We start from the raw sequence: 6,367 nt of genomic DNA on the forward strand, positions 1-6,367 counted from the left end.
CTCGTGCAAACGCACGGAGGAACAAACACAGTTCCGACACTTTACATACACGTGCGTAATAGCGAAAAAACAACAAACATCAAATACACTCGAGCGCAATGCACACAAGTCTAATCCTGCACGAATTACGGCAGGTAACAGGTGCCCTATATACCCACAGAAATCAAAGCAATGAAAACCAGGTGTGAAAAGGAACACAGACCACACAAACAGAAAAAGAAAAAGGGATCGGTAGCGGCTAGTAGACCGGCGACGCCGAGCGCGCCGCCCGAACAGGGAGAGGAGTTACCTTCGGTAGAAGTCGTGACAGAGAGGAATTACATGTTTTATGCTTCTTGCTTTTAGCTCTATCTTAATAACTTCTAAGTACACACACTTAGTGTCTTCTCTTGAGAAGTCACCACTAAACCCACTTCTAAACCCACTCATATCAGTGGTGAAAATAATTAATGCAAACACACTGGCATATATCTTTATCTGTACACAAACATTTCCATTTTTTATGCATATAGTATAACTATTCTTGTGCCCTCTTCTGTAAATCCTAACACTGCATCAATTCATGTAAGAGACAGGTGCAAAGTGCTTCAACCAAAACCCATTAACTCTACCCTCTGTCTCTGTATTATTCTTTATTTTTTACTTTCAATGTCTGTTCATCTGATGTGTCACTAAGTTGTTTCTCTCCTCAACCCTTCCCTCTCTGGTTTTTCATGGCACAAAATGATTCAAAGATGTAAACTCACCAAAGCATGTGGTGAAAGATGTGTACTTCTGAGACGGGAAAAAACATTAATTACTCCTCTTTGCACTATTTTATTCCCTCGTTCACCCCTCTCCCTTGTTCTCTGGCTTTGTTCACAATACTATGTGTGCAAAGGAGAGAGTAAAATAGAGGGAGATGGAGAGTTAGACAGGTTAAGATAGAGAGAGAGGGGGGGGCTGAAGAGAGACACTTCTGCAGGGACTCTTGTCCTCGAAAAGATAGATAGAGAGATGGGGGTTAAAGAGTGAGAGAGGGCCTCCCGGGTGGCGCAGTGGTTAAGGGCGCTGTACTGTAGCGCCAGCTGTGTCATCAGAGTCCCTGGGTTCGCGCCCAGGCTCTGTCGTAACCGGCCGCGACCGGGAGGTCCGTGGGGCGACGCACAATTGGCCTAGCGTCGCCCGGGTTAGGGAGGGCTTGGTCGGTAGGGGTGTCCTTGTCTCATCGCACACCAGCGACTCCTGTGGCGGGCTGGGCGCAGTGTGCGCTAACCAAGGTGGCCAGGTGCACGGTGTTTCCTCCGACGCATTGGTGCGGCTGGCTTCCGGGTTGGATGCGCGCTGTGTTAAGAAGCAGTGCGGCTTGGTTGGGTTGTGTATCGGAGGACGCATGACTTTCAACCTTCGTCTCTCCCGAGCCGTACGGGAGTTGTAGCGATGAGACATGATAGTAGCTACTACAACAATTGGATACCACAAAAATTGGGGAGAAAAAGGGGTAAAAATTCAACAACAACAAAAAAAAGAAAAAAGAAAAAAAAAAGAGTGAGAGAGAGAAAGCGTGAGAAAACAAGAGAGAGAAAGAGAGAGTGGGAGGGAGGGAGAGAGAGGGAGAGAGAGAGAGAGAGAGAGAAAGGGGTGACAAAGTTAGTCAGTGTCAAGTTTGAACTTAATGCCAGGGAGAGAAGGGAAAACGAGAGAGAGGGGTGAAAAGCAGAGATAATGGGGAGATAGTGGATGACAAATAGAAGGAATTCATCTTTATGAATTGTCACGACTCCTACCGAAGGTGGCTCCCCTTCCTGTTCGGGTGGCGCTCGGCGTCACCGGCCTACTAGCTGCCACTGATCCCTTTTCCCCTTTCTGTTTATTGGTTTCACCTGTTTGTGTTTTAGGCTGATTGGTCGGGCTTTATTTACCAGTCCGCCTGCTGGTTGTGCGGGATTGTTTGGTGTATGTGTGTACATGTCTGTGAGTCACGGTGTTCCCATTTTCTTGGGTTTTGCTGGACTGTTTAAGTCCCCTGTGTTTGGGGCATTTGTTTTGGTGTGCGCCCTGTATTTCGCAGGGTTGGCGTATGTTCCCCTTTTTGTGCATTAAAAAGTATAGCACTACCCTGAACTCTCTGCTTCCTGGCCTGACTTCTCACCCACTACACCCCGGATGTTACAACATGTAACTAGTCAGAGAGATAGGAGTATTAGTTTAATAGACCTTATGTAAATGAATGTGCATATGGACAACTCCACCTTTTCACGAAACTAGTCATTCACATAGATGTATACTTTGTCATAACCACTATCACTGCATGACGATGGTATATGTTAATTTTATCTGTCAATTGATCTTTCTTTTTCTGTTTGATGAGTTTCACTGTTTTCTCTAAGGGTATTTGGGGTAGTATGAAACTACAAGTCATATAATATGTTTAACACTTAAACACCATTACTCATATTGTTTGCATCAGTGCAACCAATCGCAGAGGGGCAGATAAACTGCATAATAATATCTACATTCAGATTTTGTATTGTCATTTTGTTCAGTTTAGTAGTGAATGTGAACCTTTAATTTCTAAAATAAGCGTAATGCCTATGCAATTATTTGTGTCGGTGTATTGCGTTCACTGACAATTGTGAAATTGTCCTATCAATATTCTGTCATTCACCATTGTATACTCTAACCAGTGATGGAGCACTGTGTATAATGTCTGTTTCCCAAAACCATGTCAAAGTAACATCACAAATAAAACCAGTAGCATCACACATAAGAAACATGAATGTGTTGGAAATTCCAAATTGTTTGCATAGTCAACTGACATTGGCACTGACATTCTTTTTTCTTCTATTTTTTAACATTCTCTCTCTCGCTGTTATGGTGACTGTATTATCACCACACCGGCAGTCACATGTCATGACAGCAGTTAAAATCCACGTGACCGTTTAGTCATGGTAATTAGGCTTCAGACTCTAATTTAGCATATAGAAGTACCTGTATTTTGTTAACCGCTCAACACAGAACAGCTGCATGTGCACACTCCCTCAAATCGTTTTGAGAAAATATAATTGATATTTTATTCAGCTATATTCAATTGTATTCTTCATACTATAAAATAATATAAATAATGCAATGGAATTCTAAGCACATCTTAACTAGTGTAGCTCACAGCCAGATCAGGGCCTAACATAAGGACAACTCAGTATGTTATTCTGTTCTTCTGAAATAGACTACATGGTCAATTACTGTGAGACTGGCCGCTAGTTGCTAGACAATCACCGGCTGACAAAATTTCACGATCGCCACAGCCCTAACTGACACATACACTTACCTCACCAGACATGCCACCAGGGGTCTTTTCACAGGAAGCTTGTGGTATTATTTTTTTTGTCACCAAAGCCCCATATAATACCCCATATAATATCCACCATTGCGACCTGTATGCTCTCGTTGGCTGGTCGCCAAACCCACTGGCTCCAGGTCATCTATAAGTCTTTGCTAGGTAAAGCCCCGCCTTATCTCAGCTCACTGGTCACCATAGCAGCACCCACCCGTAGCACGCGCTCCAGCAGGTATATTTCACTGGTCACCCTCAAAGCCAATTCCTCCTTTGGTTGCTTTTCCATCTTCAATAGCGTAAGTGACCAGCAAACCTGGTTTCAAAAAACAAATAAAGCAACACCTCATGGCACAACACCTCTCCCCCATGTGACCTACTTGTTGTGTGTATGTAAAAACATGTATGTGATGCACACACACTACATGTTAATGTTTATAAATGTATGTAAATTGTAAAGTCTTGTGTCTATAATGTATTTTTCGTTATGTGTTAGACTCTAGTAAGACTAGCTGTCGCCATTGAAGCCGGCTAATGGGGGTCATAATAAATCAAAACAAATCAAAAATGTGTACACAATGCATTCGGAAAGTATCTAGACTCCTTGACTTTTTCCACGTTTTGTTACCTTATTCTTAATTATATATTTTTAAAACCTCATAAATCTACACACAAAACAGTTTTCTTGTAATTTTGGCACATTTATAAAAAAAATAAAAACGAAAATTATTCAAGTATTCAGAAACTTTGCGATGAGACTCAGGTGCAACATGATTCCATTGTTCATCCTTGAAATGTTTCTAAAACTTGATTGGAGTCCACCTATGGTAAATTCAATTGATTGGACACAGTTGACAGTGCATGTTAGAGCAAAAACCAAGCCATGAGGTCGAAGGAATTGTCCGTCGAGCTCTGAGGCAGGATTGTGTCGAGGCACAGATCTGGGGAAGGTTACCAAAACATTTCTGCAGCATTGAAGGTCCCCAAGAACACGGTGGCCTCAATCATTCTTAAATGGAAGAAGTTTGGAACCACCAAGACTCTTCCTAGAGCTGGCCGCCAAGCTGAGCAATCGGGGGAGAATGGCCTTCAGGGAGGTGACCAAGAACCCGATGGTTACTCTGACAGAGCTCCAGAGTTCCTCTGTGGAGATGGAAAAACTTCCAGAAGGACAACCAATCAGGCCTTTATGGTAGAGTGTCCAGACAGAAGCCACTCCTCAGTAAAAGGCACCTAAAGGACTCTCAGACTATTAAAAACAAGAATCTCTTGTCTGTGTTCAATACAAAAAGAAAACAAACTGACGCTAATTTTCTAGTCACACGCCTCTCTCAAACAGTCCACTTCAAGTGACTCTCATTCAAGATGGCCGTACTTCTTCATTACACAAAGGAAAAACCTCAATCAATTTCTAAAGACTGGTGACATCCAGTGGAAGCAGTAGGAACTGCAAGCAAGTCCCAATGAAAACCCATTGAAAGGACAGTGACCTCAAAACAAAAAAAGTCTGAATGGTTTGTCCTCTGGGTTTTGACTGCTACATAAGTTCTGTTATACTCCCAGACATGATTCAAACAGTTGTAGAAACTTTGGGGTGTTTCCTATCCAAATCTACGAATAATATGCATATCTTATATTCTGGAGATGAGTAGCAGGCAGTTGAATTTGGGTATGCTATTCATCCAAAAGTGAAAATGCTGCCCCCTATCCCAAAGAAGTTTTAACAAAGTACTGTGTAAAGGGTCTGAGACTTACTTATTTCCGGGGTGTTTTTTTTGCAAAAATCTCTGAAAACCAGTTTTTGCTTATTCATTATGGGGTATTGTGTGTAGATTGAATAGGGGAAAAAATATATATAATACATTTTAGAATAAGGCTGTAATGTAAAAAGTCTAGGGGTCTGAATACTTTCCGAAAGCACTGTAGATGTATGGATACACAGTATATATATGCTCCTCTACATTCCCAGGACCAAACTCTGTATCTTGGGGGGAGGATCTGGCTTTCAGCTCGACAGCCCCTAGCCCGGACAACCTGAAGGCACTACAGGCTCTGGGCTCCTTTAAAACAGGCCTAAAAACATTTATCTTTATGAAGGCTTTCTGTTGATAGCTGTGCTCATTGGTGTCTTTGTCTGTTGTAGCATCACCTGTGTTATTTGTGTCAGATGCACTTTGATATTATTCTGTATAATGAAAAGCACTTTATTGTTATTATTATATAGAAACCTCTTCAGTGGATACCAAATCTGATGCAAAGTGTAAGTAATGACGCAGGCATCACGTGTGAGCGATAGGCGGATAAATATCTTGTCACTGTGAGAGAGAGAGAGAGATAGCGAGAGATAGCGAGAGAGAATGAGGAAGTGTGTGACTTTGGAGGGATTGAGGGGGCTTGTTTTATTTCCGGTTGACAAGACTTTGTGCTCCCTCTCTCTCTCATACTCGCCTATTTTTTCTCTACCTCTAACGGTTTTCTTGAGTCGAAGGAGAGGCGGACCAAAACGCAGCATGGTTATTATTCATGGTTCTTTAATAAAGAAACTATACATGAATAGACTAACAAAACAAGAAATGTGAAAAACCAAAACAGCCCTATCTGGTGCAAACACAGAGACAGGAACAATCACCCACAAACCCCAACACCAAACAGGCTACCTAAATATGGTTCCCAATCAGAGACAATGACTAACACCTGCCTCTGATTGAGAACCATATCAGGCCAAACACAGAAACAGACAAACTAGACACACAACATAGAATGCCCACTCAGATCACACCCTGACCAAACAAAACATAGAAACATACAAAGCAAACTATGGTCAGGGTGTGACAACCTCCCTCTTCCTTGCTCACATTCTCTCTCTCTCTCTCTCTCTCTCTCTCTCTCTCCCCATCTTTGTTACTTTCCTTCAAGACTGGCCTAAGAAAATGAGACCAAGGGGAAAAGGAGTGATGAGGAAGATGGTGAAGGGAAGAAAAGTAAAAATAAAGAGTGAAGGATAGAAGAAACAGGAAGAAAACATTGTTTCAATGTTATAAGTTGAAATTCCAT

The sequence above is a fragment of the Oncorhynchus kisutch genome, linkage group LG20, assembly GCF_002021735.2.
Source record: "Oncorhynchus kisutch isolate 150728-3 linkage group LG20, Okis_V2, whole genome shotgun sequence".
NCBI lineage: Eukaryota > Metazoa > Chordata > Actinopteri > Salmoniformes > Salmonidae > Oncorhynchus > Oncorhynchus kisutch.